This window comes from Aythya ferina (genome assembly GCF_964211825.1).
Source record: "Aythya ferina genome assembly, chromosome: 2".
NCBI classification, from domain to species: domain Eukaryota; kingdom Metazoa; phylum Chordata; class Aves; order Anseriformes; family Anatidae; genus Aythya; species Aythya ferina.
The window spans coordinates 42,023,277-42,038,011 of NC_140297.1; the positions used below are offsets into that span (position 1 = coordinate 42,023,277).

The 14,735-nt window shown below is 44.7% G+C and overlaps 1 long non-coding RNA gene across 7 annotated transcripts in view; it reads right to left on the reverse strand.

Annotated features, from left to right (window-relative positions):
• Positions 1–2,403: 2,403 nt before the first annotated feature.
• The window catches only part of LOC311431457, a 44,143-nt gene continuing 31,811 nt past the window's right edge, over positions 2,404–14,735 (reverse strand). For 2 of the 7 annotated variants that reach the window (XR_014689464.1, XR_014689465.1), the window contains 5 exons: positions 7,735–7,963; positions 5,462–5,668; positions 4,833–5,087; positions 3,337–3,450; positions 2,404–2,850 (listed from right to left, as the gene is read on the reverse strand). This is a non-coding gene — a long non-coding RNA (uncharacterized lncRNA). Of the gene's footprint in view, positions 2,851–3,336; positions 3,451–4,832; positions 5,088–5,461; positions 5,669–7,734; positions 7,964–11,104; positions 11,250–11,481; positions 11,732–11,813; positions 11,987–12,155; positions 12,236–14,735 lie in introns of those variants that run through there. The other 5 variants (XR_014689467.1, XR_014689468.1, XR_014689469.1 and 2 more) reach the window with 5 other exon arrangements.

Here is a 14,735-nt window from a genome sequence, read left to right on the forward strand (position 1 = left end):
CACACACACAAAATATTATGACAAGGTTCCCTCCCCGTCATATCTCTCAGCAGCCATGGGACTGGCTGACACAGTGACTCAGGTGAGGCTGGCAAAGATCCACCACGGCTGCCACTTGTGTGTTTGGGTCTAGGTGAGGTCAAGTTGAGATGGTGCCGGGCTGGGAGCAGCCCACGGGAAGCATCTTCAGCAAGCACAGCCTTGCCGAAGGCCATGAGCCATGCTAAAGGACATGGGCAGCTACATCTCGGCTATTTCCTGGTATTTCTCTGGCTCTCCTTGCATCAGCTGTATCAAGAGGCTTCTGCCACTTCTGGATCATGTAATTTACTTAGGAAAAGAAAATAAATTTACTTAGAAAAAGCAAATGCAGGAGTTGTTTTCTTATCTTCTCTTTAACATCTACAGGTTGTGATGTCTTGTGTGTAAATTCAGATTAACTCTCCTCCCATCTGGATTTCTGTAGCTTGGAATAACATTTTTTTCTTCTCAGAATAAATGCCTTTGAGAAGCTACCATGTTTGAAGAGCAAAGGGTTGGGTTACTTGCTATGTTAGCACCTGACTAGGAAAACCACAGCCAGCTCTGAAATTACTTTGTCAACTATTTTTCATGTTGCGGACTTCATAGCCCACAGAGATTGGTATCTTCATAGGCAGGGCAAGTTAGCCGAGAAATGTCTTCCTGTGAGTTTGTTAAATCCTGATTTTTACCACAGGTGTAACCGCCTTGATCCACCTCTGCCCTGTTTTTGGCAGGCCGAAGGGTTGCTTGCCCATCCTCACCCTCAGGGATGCTCTGGAGAGGCTCCTCCATGCAGTAAATGGGGAGGAAGCCTCCCAGGGGGCTCATGCTCCCCATCCCCATCCCTCTTCCCCCACTCTCCTGGTGCCAGCAAAAGGGTCAGGAAGCAGCAAAGCTACCTCATTGGCTTTGGCTTGCTTAGAGGAAGAAAACCCTCAGAAGTCAACTGGCACAACTTGACAGCACCCCCCAACACAAACCCAAACACACACAACTCCAGCAGCCCTCCAGACTTGCATGCCCACTCCCAAACCCCACCAGGCCTGCAGTGTTGGGCTGAGGTGGCTGCTTCTTGTCTTCTGACAGCTGTGGCCGGGTGGGGGACCCAAGGCCTCCCCGTCACTGCTACAGGAGAGCTGGGCTCAGCCGGGCCCTTCCTCAAAAACCCTTTTCCCCCTGGCTGCCTCCGCTGGGTGGTCAGCGTGGGGCAGGCCGCAGTTTCAGCAGGAGGGTGGGGGGAATGTGATGGGCTGCGCTTGCTGACATGACCACAGCTTTTTAAAACAAGCTTGTGCTGCAAAATGGGACAATTTGATCATTTTCAGCATGCTGTCGGCTGCAGAGAAGGCTCCCAACAAGTGCAGCTCAGAGCAGCTCCACAGGAAGCCACACACGCAGCCAGAAACGCGGGGCAGGCCCTAGAAGCAATGGGGCAAGAGTAGCCTGCAGGCCTTTGGTACCACGACACTGTGGAGAGTCCGGCCTTCATCTGCAATACAGAGTAGATCAGATATTGTATCCACATGCCGCTGCCATTCCTCTCTTACCTACTTGTGCACAAGTCATGAACAGCAACATGGATGAGACAAGCAGGGAAGAGGAGGTGGCTTTTTCATGTTGATATAGCTACCCATAGCATACGTATGTTCCTCTGCCTTTCTATAGGTTACACTCTTAGCCTTATCATCACATTACTCAAAAGACAAAAAGGGAGGTCTTGTAGGGAAAAAAACAGTACTTACACATACCTCCTTATTCAATACTCTATTTCTTATTCAACACAGGACAAGGTGGGGCTGAGTCTTTACCCACCTCTACTTCCACAGAAACTTGCCATTAGTGGCTAATAATAATAATAATTGGTTGCTACCAGTTTGGTCAACCAAGGGTGCCAGATGTGGGCATAACTCTTCAGCATGTCTTAAACACTTGGCCAAAGCCAGACCTTGCTGTTCCACTCACACCCTGCTTCCTCCTCCCTTACTAACAGCAGAAGTGTCCTCTGTTTTTCTTGGATTCAGGTAAGTCCTTCTCTGACCAAGAGTACCTTATACTTCTGAAGTATTTGTTATGAGCACTGCAGCCCTGTCAACACCACATCCAACAGGGTCCAATCTCTATTCAGTCCTCCATTTTTGCCAAGGGGAACTGAGAAACCAAAATTCTTTTTTGTCATGTTGCAACTGTGCTCGGACCAGCCTGAATCTCCAGGGCTGGAAATACTCAGAGGAACCTTCCAGAAAAAAACAAATCCCCCAAAATGATCAGGCCCATCAACAATTTATATGTTTGTTAATGTAATGGAACTTGAGCCAAAACAGGACACAGTGAAGAGACCATATGTCTTCAAAGGGAATTCGTTTGGACCACACACAAGTGTCAGTTTAGCAGATTATTTTATTAAAGGAGTTGAGATTCTGCACTTAATTTATTCCTGGCCTACTGAATGTTTCATTATATGCAAACGTTCAAACGTTTTCTGGGGACAAAGGGAAAGGTTTGGGTTGTTTTGGTCTATCGGCTGTCTCCTCAAGCCAGTCAAAGAATCATTTTGACTTTGCTGGGGCTTTGAATCGGATTCTGCAATGCTGCTGATTTTATGGGGCAGACTGAGGGTTGCAGTGACTCAAAACACCTAGAAAAGTTGCTTCTTTTTTCTTTCTACCATCAGTTGCTGTTTGGATGGTGTGTTATGGCATACGCAGTGCTTCAGGTCCAACCTGGTGATGCTGCAGCAGTTGGTATAGCATTGTCTGGCTCTGGCTCTTGCCCTGACCCCGGGGAAGGAGGCTGCAGTGCAGAGCAGAGAGACCACGGCAAAGCTCACTGAAAAACAAGTGGAGAGGTGGAAAGGATCAAATTCATGGCATAAGCAAATACTCTACAAATCATCAAGAGACTAACTGGATGGCCACAAAGAGATTTTTATCAAGGGTTTTATACAGCTAAAATCAATTCATTCACTTCATCTGTTTTGAACATACTGGAGATGCAGCTAAAGATGTCACAAATGGTTAGAGTTGCCTGGAAACCTTCAAGGTGTCAATTGACCATATTTTTAGGCGCAGGAATGTTACATGGACACACCACAATTTCACCAGTGATTTCTTTAAAAAACAAATGGAGTCAGAAATCTACAAGGGAATAAAAATATCAGGAGAGTGAAGCTGAGTTGAAGCAGGGTAACTCAAAATCAATATTTTGCTTTTAAACTCTTAAGGGGAGGCCCAGGAGGGCTGCACTCATTTTGTCCTCCTTCCTTATTGTCCTCAGAGGGTTGGCTGAGAAGTGACAAGGCTGCTCCATACTTACCGCAGGACATTCCTCACTAACAAGCCACTTGTTGGAGTATTCAGCAGCTGCTTTCCTGCCCAGCACCCGGCTTTTGCTGAACAGCATCAGAGAATGATCAAGGCCAACATGAAACTAGAAGGGAAAAGAGGCTCCAATTTTTCTTTTTGCCATACAGACACGTTTATCAGCCCCCTGCCTGCCCACACTGCAAGCTCAGCTCTGCACATAAAACCATGTCATCACATCTCAACATCCCTGGCACAACCCCTGCAGTTTGCACTCAGGGAGTAAATTCATCCTGTGGTTACTCTGGAGAGCAGGCCAGTGGTGACAGGAGGTGGCCACAGACCTGCACCTTGCCATTTTTGTTTGTGGTCATTTGTCTATGGCTTTGCCTAATGCAACTGGAGATGGAGATGAAAACAGTTAGGCAGAAGTAGACAACAGGCCAAGAAACTTCTGCAAGGCTGTTTTATCAAGTTCTTATAACAGAAAAATACATGACCAGGAAAGGGGACAAGGGCATAGGTCTAAAGCCCTTAGACCCTTGACTCCCTAAACATTTCCCTGGGATCACGTGCATGTAGGCTAAGCATCACAGCCAGCCTGGGTGAGGGCTTCTCCAGAGCAGATGGGCCATTAATGACTGCAGCTTTCTGAGCCTGTGCACTCCCTCACATCTGCAAGACGTGGAAAGGGGCCTTGTGACCCTGCAAACCCTGACTTTGATGTCACAGCAGAGCCTCTTCCCTGACCCACCAGGCAGCACACAATGTAAGCAGTGCTACCAAGAAGGGGAGCAGGGGGAGAACAGAGCATGTAAATCCCCAAAATGACACAGCAACAAATTTCAGAAACTACTTTAACCAAATCCTAAGGTGATGGGAGCTGTGTGCCTCAGGATTTTCCAAGCAGTGGACCCAAGTCCTTATCAAGAAGTAGGATGAGCCCTCAACCAACACTTTGGGCTCTCAGTAAGCCAATAAACCAGAGGTGTCAAAATCTTAGTGGGTAAGAGCCATAGCCCTCATCCCTGCTCTGTTTGGTTCATAACTATTCAGGTCATCAGGAACTTTGCCTGAAGTTTCAAGATCACCTCTTGAAGAACTGTCTCCAGAAACACCTTCTGTAGCAGGTAGAAATCTCTGTGAACCTTGGGCCACCAGAGCAGGGTGAGGAGGCTGGTTAGTGTCCCAGGGAGGACCAGGATCCTCTCTCTTTGCCCTGTGTGGCAAGAAGAGTTGCAGTTGTGGTCATTGGACTTAGTTCTGTCCCTCCAAATCCTCCCTGGCTGCCAAATTGCCCTGCAGATGAGCCAGGGTGGGCTGCCTACTGGGGTCCTTCTGCCAGCACAGGCTGATGAGCAATGCCAGCCATCACTTCTTGCTTGCTGCATGCTGTGGTGGAGGGGCACCGTGGGAGCTGCCTCCTGTTGCAAAACAACAAGAAAGAAAGAAAAACAAACAAAATCAAAACAGATCAAATATTTATACCGTTTTGAAATGAGTCCTCACCATTCTGCTGCTCAATGGAGATCTCCAAAAGCCAGTCCCAGGCAGCCCCACCTGCATCACCTCAGCAGGAGGACCACCTTGCTGCCTGGCAGAATGTTTGCACCACAACTGCTCTCTGTTCTTTTTTCCTTCACATTTCCACTTGTTTTCTAAATGTTCCTCTTCCCCTGGTTGCAAAGGTCCGTAACATCCTGCCAGAGCCTGTCAGGCACTGCTCTGCCAGGCTGCATTTTGGTTTATTCCAGATCCACGCCCCTGTCGGTGACACAAAAATGAGCTGCTTGCTCAGACTTCAGATACTCCAGAGCAGACAGATGTGTGCTTCGGTGGCACCTCATTAAGTCGTTTGTTTAAACCCCCCCAACAATGCCCCCTCATGCAGATGGAAATGCCAGCCTCCCTCTTTGCACCCAGATGTGGATTCTCCTCTGGCAGATATGTGTTGATCTGCCCAGTTAAAAAACTTCAAACCCCTAAAATTCTGGTCTTTGACCCTACCCTAAAACTAATTTGAACTATTCTCAGCTGCTCTGGAGTTGAAGGAGATGGCTTTTAACTGGAAATACCTTATCTTTAGACAAGTAATTGTTGTTAATTAAACCAGTAAAGAGACATTAGCCTCTGCTTACTTAAGTTTTAGCCTGTGGATTAACAGGCAGTCCTTGATGTCCTTTTAACTGAGGATGTTCTCCTGGAATTGGACAATCCGAGTGCCAATATCCCTTTCCCATGAGATCTGAAAAACAAACCTTGAAGCCGAGTAAACTCTCCATCACAAAGCATCACTTCCAACACTTGCTTTCTCTCTTCAAAACAGAAGTACAGCTCCTCCAATTCTGGATATTATTTTTGCAGTAATAGAAAAACAAACAAACTGTAATCAGATGTTGATAACAGGAATAAACTATTGTTTCTTGTGACTGCGTGGCAATAAAATGTGTGTGTGTGTTTGCACATGAACCTTTCCCTCACTGGCACTCCTGATTTGTGATTAACAAGGCAGAGGTGCTGGAGTTGTAGCAGTAAGAGCACGACAGAGAAAGAAAAAGCATCAAGCACGAGATTTGACAGTGCAAGAAGAAATATTGATGGTAATATATTTCATATCGCCTAACAAACTGCCTCACCGTTCACTTGCAGAAAGACAATAAGTGTGATAATTGAGGAAATGGCAATAATGCCATTTAATGGCATGATATCAATGCCATTTAATGGCATTATATCAATATTACATCAATGCATAATAAAGCGTTCCTTGCTTACAGCATGGCAAGTGTGATATTGTCAGAGAGGATGGAAAGACCCTCAGACAGATCCAGCAGTGCACGTGCCGATGTATCTTCATCAATTTTTTTTTTTTCGCTGAGGTTTGAATCCCCCAAATCACACACCTATGTCAGCCATCACCTCAGGCCAGAGCCAAGCAGCCCCAGTGAGGTACTGTGGTTACACTCGCTGGGCTTCACCGGGGTTGGGTCCTCTTGTCTCGCAGTGTCATTTACACCAGGGGAAAGTGAAGGTCAGTTGCAAAATGCCAGCACTTGACACCAATTCCCCGTCAAAAACTTCTGTTGCACGGTGCTAGCCAGTAGTGAGCTGACTCCAGAGAAAGTTCTCCCAATGACTACAAACTGGAGAAAGTCCTATGCAATGTATTACTTTTCGCCCGCAAAACATCTTGTACAAAACCATATTTCTCTTTCAGCAAATTCATTAATGTAGTCTTAAACAACATTCCTCTGTTCTTTGGAAGTATTCCTTCTGTAGATTCCCCTTATGATTAAGAAAAAAAAAAAACTTCCCAAAATTTAAACTACATTTCCCTGCCAAAGAGCCCATTTTCAAATTCTGTCAAACATGGAAAAAAAATCTGTACAAAGAATTCTCCTCAGTCACCTCTCTTTGGATTTCTGGTTTGTCCTGAAGTTGTCACACAGGCGTAAGGCAGCCAGGCACAGGAGGTCCCTGAGAGTCAGAGCACACTGGTGGTTTGTTTACGCCTTTTCTGCTGGCTGCAGGGTGAGCAAGGAGAGAGGAGGCACAGCCTCTTCTTCTTCTACCTCCTTGCACTGCTCGTGTACTGTATTCTAGCAAGAAAAAGAATCAGGAGGAAGGGCAAGTATGGGGATAGGTCCTGATAATTCTAAAGGTTGTTACATTAAAAATTAGCTTAAAAACTTCTTAGTTTCTTTAAATCAGGCATTTAGGATTTCAACTGAGTGATTTGAAAGAAGGTTAGTTACAGTTTGCTATGGGTGACAGAAGACACCACAAGTTTTGTCTGTGTCTATCAGCCAAAGCTCTTTTGCAGAGCCATTGGTTTTCACTGTTTTAGCAAGTAAAGACTTCATCTTAAAAATAGGAGATGGGAGCACACATGAAGTCTCACCACAGACAATAACAAAGCCAGAAATTAAATGCAGAAATCTGCCCTGGCTCTGTTTCTGCTCTACCCAACAGGCCACATCTTCCTTGGATGCAGAGACAAATTTCCACTTTTCACACTTAGCACAAAACCTCAATTTCTCGCACTACAGTCCTTTGCTCTTTCCTGCAATGTGTGTTTTAAAAGATCCACCACTGCCAGCTTCCTGCTAAACCAACTGGGATGCATCATGCCTGGAAATAAACTGAAGCTTTCTCTGGAGAGCCGCTGAAACAGCACAAAGTCTCAGTACCCCCTGAAGCCAGAGGAGGAATTCCCATCAAATGTGGTGATTTGGTTCTGAATCTTAATTGACAATAATAAACAACAACAACAATAAACAACAACAATAAACAATAAAAGCATAGTTCTACCTCTTATAGCAAGATGCACATTGCCAGCATTTGAAGTGTTTCTACCACCACCCAGACTATTGTTACCAAACCAAAATATGGCACAAGGACAAACAAACCAAACCTGCTTATTAATGGGTGACAGGAAGGGTGCAGTTACGAGTAAGGCCAGAACACCACCTTCCAGAGCTCTGCCCTCCATTTTGTCAAAATTATCATCCTGCTGATTCTTCCTTTTGGTTCAGTTGGCACCTGCCAAGAGGATCCTGGTGGTTGCTGACCCCGGTGGGAGCAGGAGCTCCGTGCTTTGTCACTCTTGTTCACTGTGGTGGTTCTGTAGTTTTCTGTGCCAACTGTGAAGTGGAGAAAAAGAAAATTACTGCAAATACTAGAAATATTAGATAAATATTAGTAAAACATCAACAACAATAATAAAAAAGATTCTAGTGTGACCATGTGAGAGGGTGAACGAGTGTGTTTGAATTTGTTGGGCAGTAAAGGGAGAGAAAACAAATGAGCCCTAACCACACTGTCAAAGGATGAAATAGCTACAGATGAGATTGACTTACATTCCAGTTTTTCAGAGGGTAATAAGGATTCACCAGTTCGAAAAGAGATAAGCAGGCTGGACTTTCAGCTCTCCCATCTGGGAGCATTGCTGTTTAAAGAGAAATGTTTATTGACCTTAATGGGTTTAATGGAAAAGGGTATTGGGTATTTGCACACCAATTTCTGAACCTCCAACAGAAACACAGTTATGTCTGAGAACATAGAACAACACCCAGCAGGTCTCTGTTTTTCTGTTTTCCAGAAGTATTGCTATTTAGATATGACTTACCAGTTCTTTTTTTTTTTTTTTTTTTTTTTTCTTTTCTTCAAGTAAGGAAACTTTCAAAGTAACTGAGAAGCAAATGATTTAAAAATCCCAAGGAGACTTGTTTTTTAGAAGTTAAAATCTTCTAGGACTATCTGCTATGACTTAACTTTAAGAAAAGAACTAGACACTTCCATGGTAGCAGCCAGTGTCAGTGCTGTCCTTCCTAGACTGCAAGATATACGAGTATAGGGACACTTAGAGCATAATCAAATCTCTACATGATCAGCTGTGAAAAGAAATCTGCCTGATTGATTGACAATTTCTTAGCTGTCTACTACAAATTATATGGCTATTGTATTCTGTGCCCAGAGCAGGATGATCTAATAACAGCCATAATAAAGATAATAGACAGAAGACTCACTTTGCTATGTTGATTGTACACTTGGTCTTGCATATCAAGGTATGCCTACCTTTTCTCATTTCCACATGATGCCCAGCAGATGAAGAGGCAGTGTAACGCACACCTAAAACAAATGGAATTAATCTGGAAATCACGTTCACTGCCACTTTTTGATCTGGTGCTTGTCTAAGAAAAAACTAGCTTTGAGTCACAATACAAATCTCTGTTTCACATCAGTCTGTGCACAAATTTGGCAAATGGCTTTGATTCATTTATGCCATGCACAACTTCAGACCCCTTCTTGAGTCCCATTTATCACAACTAAACACCACTTCCAGTATTCTGCTGAATCAGGGGCTGGTTTCACTGTTCCCATGGACAGGCAGCCATATGCCACATGTGCTGTGGTATACAGTGGTTAATTTCCCTGGGGAAAATAAATCTTGCAGAAATTTCTCTTCACCTGGCCTTTTATTAGACACCACTAGATCCGAGTCCTTGGACAGCATGATTTCTTTGACTGCAATGGCATGGGCACTCTTGGAAAACACAGAAATAGGCTGGGCACACCAGTACCAAATCCAACAGCCAGACTACTGCTTGCATCTTGTTTAAGAAACAATCAAGAAACAGCCTTGGCTCATGAATGAGCCTGCCTGAGCACCCTGGAGAGAAGATTGCTTATACTTGGCTTTCTTCTGCTTCCTCCCTCACCAGATTTGCCCCTCTCCCTCTTTCTCTCACCTCTTCCAGTTTTAACCACCAGATATGCCCTTAATGGTTTGGCACCTGATGGAAATCAAGGGAAAATTAACATGTTCCTACTAACTGACATGCTAACATTTTCTAAACCACTTCAGTTTCCACCCTGGGAATGCTATGTTCCTGCTCAGCCTCTGCAGATTTGTATTTCACACAGGGGACAAACAAAGCCACTCTCTAAAGGATGTAGTTCGTGATCTGCTTTCCTTGAAATGCCACACACTTCCATGGGCATCCTCCCCCTTACCACCAGTGAACGGACAGCCACTGTTGGTGTAGGATATATTGGCTTGAAGGAATTAAAGCCTCATCTGGGACAAGAAACTGATCATGTATTAAAAGCAATCATAAAGGGGTGAAATAGCATCAGTCAAATTTATCAAATTTAGATTTAATCCTGAAAGCACCAAGTGCCTCCTGTTGTTCTCGTGCTCCATGGGGCTGTGGTTTCATGGTACAGAATGCTCAGCAGCAAAACAGGCTTGCAGTACCTCTGGGATCCCTTTCTCTGCCTCCTCTCTTTTGCAAGTAAGACCAGAATGTTCATGCCTCGATTTTGCTTAAGACCCCAATTAATTTCTAGAGGAAGAAAGCAAGAAGCACATAGATATCAACATACAACAACGACCCCACACATTGCAGAGGGGGTCAACACAGTGGACCAGACAGCTTTCCTTCCCCCCTATCTCAAACATTTCTAAGACAACACACAAGATGAGACTGCATCATCTCTACCAGAACAGCTGTCTTCAAAATGGCATGGTACAAATTTGTAAAAGAGTAACGCAAATTGAATTGTGCACACTGCAGGAATTTATCAATCTGTATCACCAAGAGAGAAAAATAAGACAGACAAGCCATCTATGTCTAACATGCTGTAGTGAGAGAATTGTCATCATCTTTGGGATTTTATAAATAAAATAAATATAAAAAGACAAGTAATTTTCTCACCTAATTTTCCTGTAGAACTGATAATTAAGTGTTGTTGGCTGCATCACCAGCACACATTTGTGATAGTTGATATAGTGTCTCTGCATATTTAGAAGCTAAAAATCTTCTCTTTTGCTGAAGTAAAAATACCTGTTTCATGGCCTTTTATCTCCTTCAAGTCATAATCCAGCTTTTATTTTTTAAAAGTTGCCATTGATGAAAGGTCTTATATTTTTTGAATCTTTCACATACCCAGGACCTCACTGAAAAGCAGTTACTGTATGTATTATGGAATGAGTCCAAATATATTGAGAAAATCTTAAGATGTTACATTAAAACACACATTGAAAAGTGTACATTAAAAAAACACATGGTCAAAGTTTGGAAGACCATACCTCCACTCAAGGTGGAGGTCTTTAGTTCAGCTGCTGATTTTACTTTGCTGTTTGACATTTTGTGAATCCACTAATTTATGTTTTTATGTGTGAAGTAACAAAACAAAGATAAACTAATGCTGTACATGGGAAAAAGAATCATCACGTATGAGGAAAGAATTTGTGGATTTTCTCACAAGTGCATACTTACATACAAGCACGGTTCATTCCTCATGCAGCAGGTTGGCAATATTAACATTGTACTTGGCCCTTCCTCTCTTAGTGGCTGTCGTCATTGTGTCAGCTTTGCTGTTTGCAAAGTGAAGGGGAGGTGTGAACGAGGGCAGGCTCTGAACCTGTGAGCAAGAGCCAGTACAGAGCATGGATAAACTCCCTCAGAAAGCAGCAGGATGACTGTGCCCTGCTCCCCAACCCTACAGCCTCTCTCCCTATGGGATTTCCCACCACAGCAATACCGCATGACAGAGGCAGGGGACCACAAACCCCCTCCTTCCTTGTTTTACTGAGAGCTAACTCTAGCCACTTTGTCTGTTACACAGTGGTTTGTAGACTTCTGGATAAACAGACCCATTAGGACAGCAGGGAACTGCAGCACCACACTGGTGAACACCCTCCAAGAGGACATGAATGGTTGCAGGCATCAGAGGACTAGCCTGGAGGCATCTCCTCCTCCTTCTCATGGGAGATGTTCTCCAAGGCCTATAGAAAATTCAGACCTCCAGCTGGAAAATAACAGACTTGAACTATGCAGTGAGAAACAGATGATAGCAGAGATATCTACTCCAGCACACCTTAAACACCCTCAATGTTTCAGCTCTGTCCTCCAGCCCTAATTTACATGACTCTCTGCCTGAATGGACACCCCCATAACCACTGGGGGACATCTTTCTTGCCCTTGCCTGAGGGAGATTCTGGTAGCCTGACCACTTCACCTGCTATCCAGCACCAAATCCTTCAAACTTTGTGGTCTATCTCGGCCTGAAGTACCAAGAGAAGCAAGTCATCCAGAGCTCATTTCTGTCCCTCCCCAGACCAGTGTCCCACCAGAGACCCTTCACCCCTAGCACCCAGCCCGAGGCTCTGGCACATCCCACCACAGGGGAACCGGGGAGAAAAGCAAGCTGGGAGAGGAGGTATCTTCAAAGAGCCAGCTGGACCCAGAAGAGGTGATCAGGTTAGAGCTGGAGTGGGTGTCAATGGCATCGTTATCACCCAATGTGGCAAGAGATGAGGCATCTCACCTGGCAGTGAATCCCCCATGCAGCCCACCTGAGGAAGGCCCTCACATCCCAGTCCTCCTGATGAATCCAGCTGCAGCTCTTGCCCCAGAGGAAAAATACACTCTTATATCACAGGGTGTCTGGGACTCACCTCTGAGCACACTAACAGACAGGATTTACCTGTAATCAGTGTCTCCATGCTCACGAGGGGCCCCGATAAGCAGCTGCAGTGGTTTGGTGCAGCAGCACCCAGAGCTGCCCTGCCTGTCTCCGGGCTGGAGGTGCTGGCAGGGGTAAAGGCAGACAGCCACCGGCTGAAACTCAGAAATTACTCTAGAAAAATTTGCTTGGGTCTCACTGCAGGGCCTGAAATTACTCCAGCACATTGCCGGTAGACAGACACCCTATATTTGGTTTCACTTATTTCGGTTAAAAAACAAACAAACAAACAAAAAACCACCCTTCTCCCTCCCCTGAGATGACATTAAAATAAACTGTGTTTAAACTGAAACCGAGTGCTTGTACAGTATTTTCCCCAGTATGAAACTTGTTTTAAGTCAAACCATTGAAAGTTCCCTTGGTAGGCAGGGCTTTGAAGAGCGCATACTCACTACTACTCATGACACTGCAAATTTCGGCGCTAGCCCAGGGTAACTCCCACGCCAGGTATGCAGCAGAGTGTAGTGTTAGCAAAACTGCTGCCATTTACCGCAGTCACCAAACAAAATCAAAGCTTGCCTGCGCCTACAGAGCTGTAGCTCCCCGAGCGTGGGGAGCCCCATGCCCTGCTTCTTGCTTGTTTGTCGCTACACCCAGACAAGGTCACGACGGGCAAGAGTTGGAGGGTGCAAAGCCCTGATAGTCACCCAGCATGTTTGGGACCAGCCATGCCTCCCTACACATTCAGACAACATTTATTAGAGGCATTTCTAATGAAAGGCTTGTTATTTTACCAAGTAGAGACGAGCAGCCTTGGCTTTCTCACAGCGCTTTACTTTCTCCTTTCTGCCCCCCCCCATCACTGTTGTGTAACAACCCACAAGATACATGACATTTATCATGACACTTCTCATCCATTCACTTGACAATTAGAAATACCCCGTGGGAGGGCTGGAGGTCTGATATTTGTGTTTGTATTTTTGAGTTTCAGCATTTCTGTAACCCTTCGTTACCATTGGCATGGCCAAAAGTCAGCGCTTGCTTCACGAGACAGGCACCTCCAGCTCACGGCCATGCATTACCTCCTCCATAGGAGGAAGGGGAGCTTGGGCTTGCAGTCTCATTTGCATGAAGAAGCACCTCCACCAGCATCTCCCGCTCGGCTTACAACAAGTCACACCATCATGAAAGTTTTGTCAACCTCGCCTTCTCCTTGTAAGAGAGGTGTGTGGGGCAGCGATGAAATTTGCCATTTCTGTGCCAATGGACACTTAAAGTCAGACTCTGTTTGCAGCAAAACCAGATTCAGCTACTGCTTATGAAAACAGCCTGACCCCACTTCTAAGCAAATAATAATAATACAGTTTTTTTTTAGCACCTTGACTAATTTTATTAATTATAACATCACCCCATTAGTATTTGCTCACTACCACCACTTGGTTTAAGGTACATCGCATGGGCATACCATGCTCAAGTAAATCAAGGTAACTAGAATTCAAGTAAACAAAGTGATTTACATCAGAATTAAGATGAAATGACACAAATTATGATAGGTTTATGCCCAGACCTAGGGCTGATAGAGCTACTAGGATTATTACACCTCAAACCACTTGCAGAATAAATAATTAAAACAAAAGCAGATTCTGACTTGCTTAGACTTGTCTGCAGATAATGAAACATCAATAATCATGCAGGAAACTTGCTGTATTTTGCTGTATTCGATTTTTGAATACCAGGCTTGGTTCGTTGCTTCCCGCAGTCCCCGTAGCACTGCCATCACCACTAGTTGCAAGGGAGGCGGTTTCACAGGCAGTGGCTTTCCCCTGCAGAGGCTGCAACACCACGCTGCCCGGAGGCATGGTGTGTTGATTGAAGCATGGCCTCTATGTGTCATGTGTCAAGGATGATATGTCACCAAGCCATCCTTGCAGCTCCATGCAAGGTGTTGAGATAACACTAGCAAATCGCGGTCTCGTGACTGTTTTTTAGTATCTAATATAACAAATCAATATAAGCTCATTCCGTATTAACGTTGATGTCATGAATGCTCACTAATGCATAAAAAACATGGGATCAATGCACAGAAAGGATTTCCACTAAAAGTTTACAGTGAAGCAGAGACACGGAGCTGACTTTCGCCCTCTAGCACAAATTACAAGTGAGTTTACGCTGCGTTGTGCAAGGGCAGAGTGCAGTATTTGTGATAAATCATTAAGAAAACAAAGCTTCCCTTCCTTCTGTCTTCGAGGGAACAACTTAATTTTGGCTATATCAGTTTGCTATTCGCGACTGTTAGATAAATTACGCTGTGACAGAAACCTGAGCTTTTGGGTATATTTGCTGGCAAGCAAAACTCTGTCGTGTCAGCAGACCGGTTACCGCACGTATTCACAACTCATGCTGGTTGACCAGACATCATCTGATGGGACAACATTTTTTTTT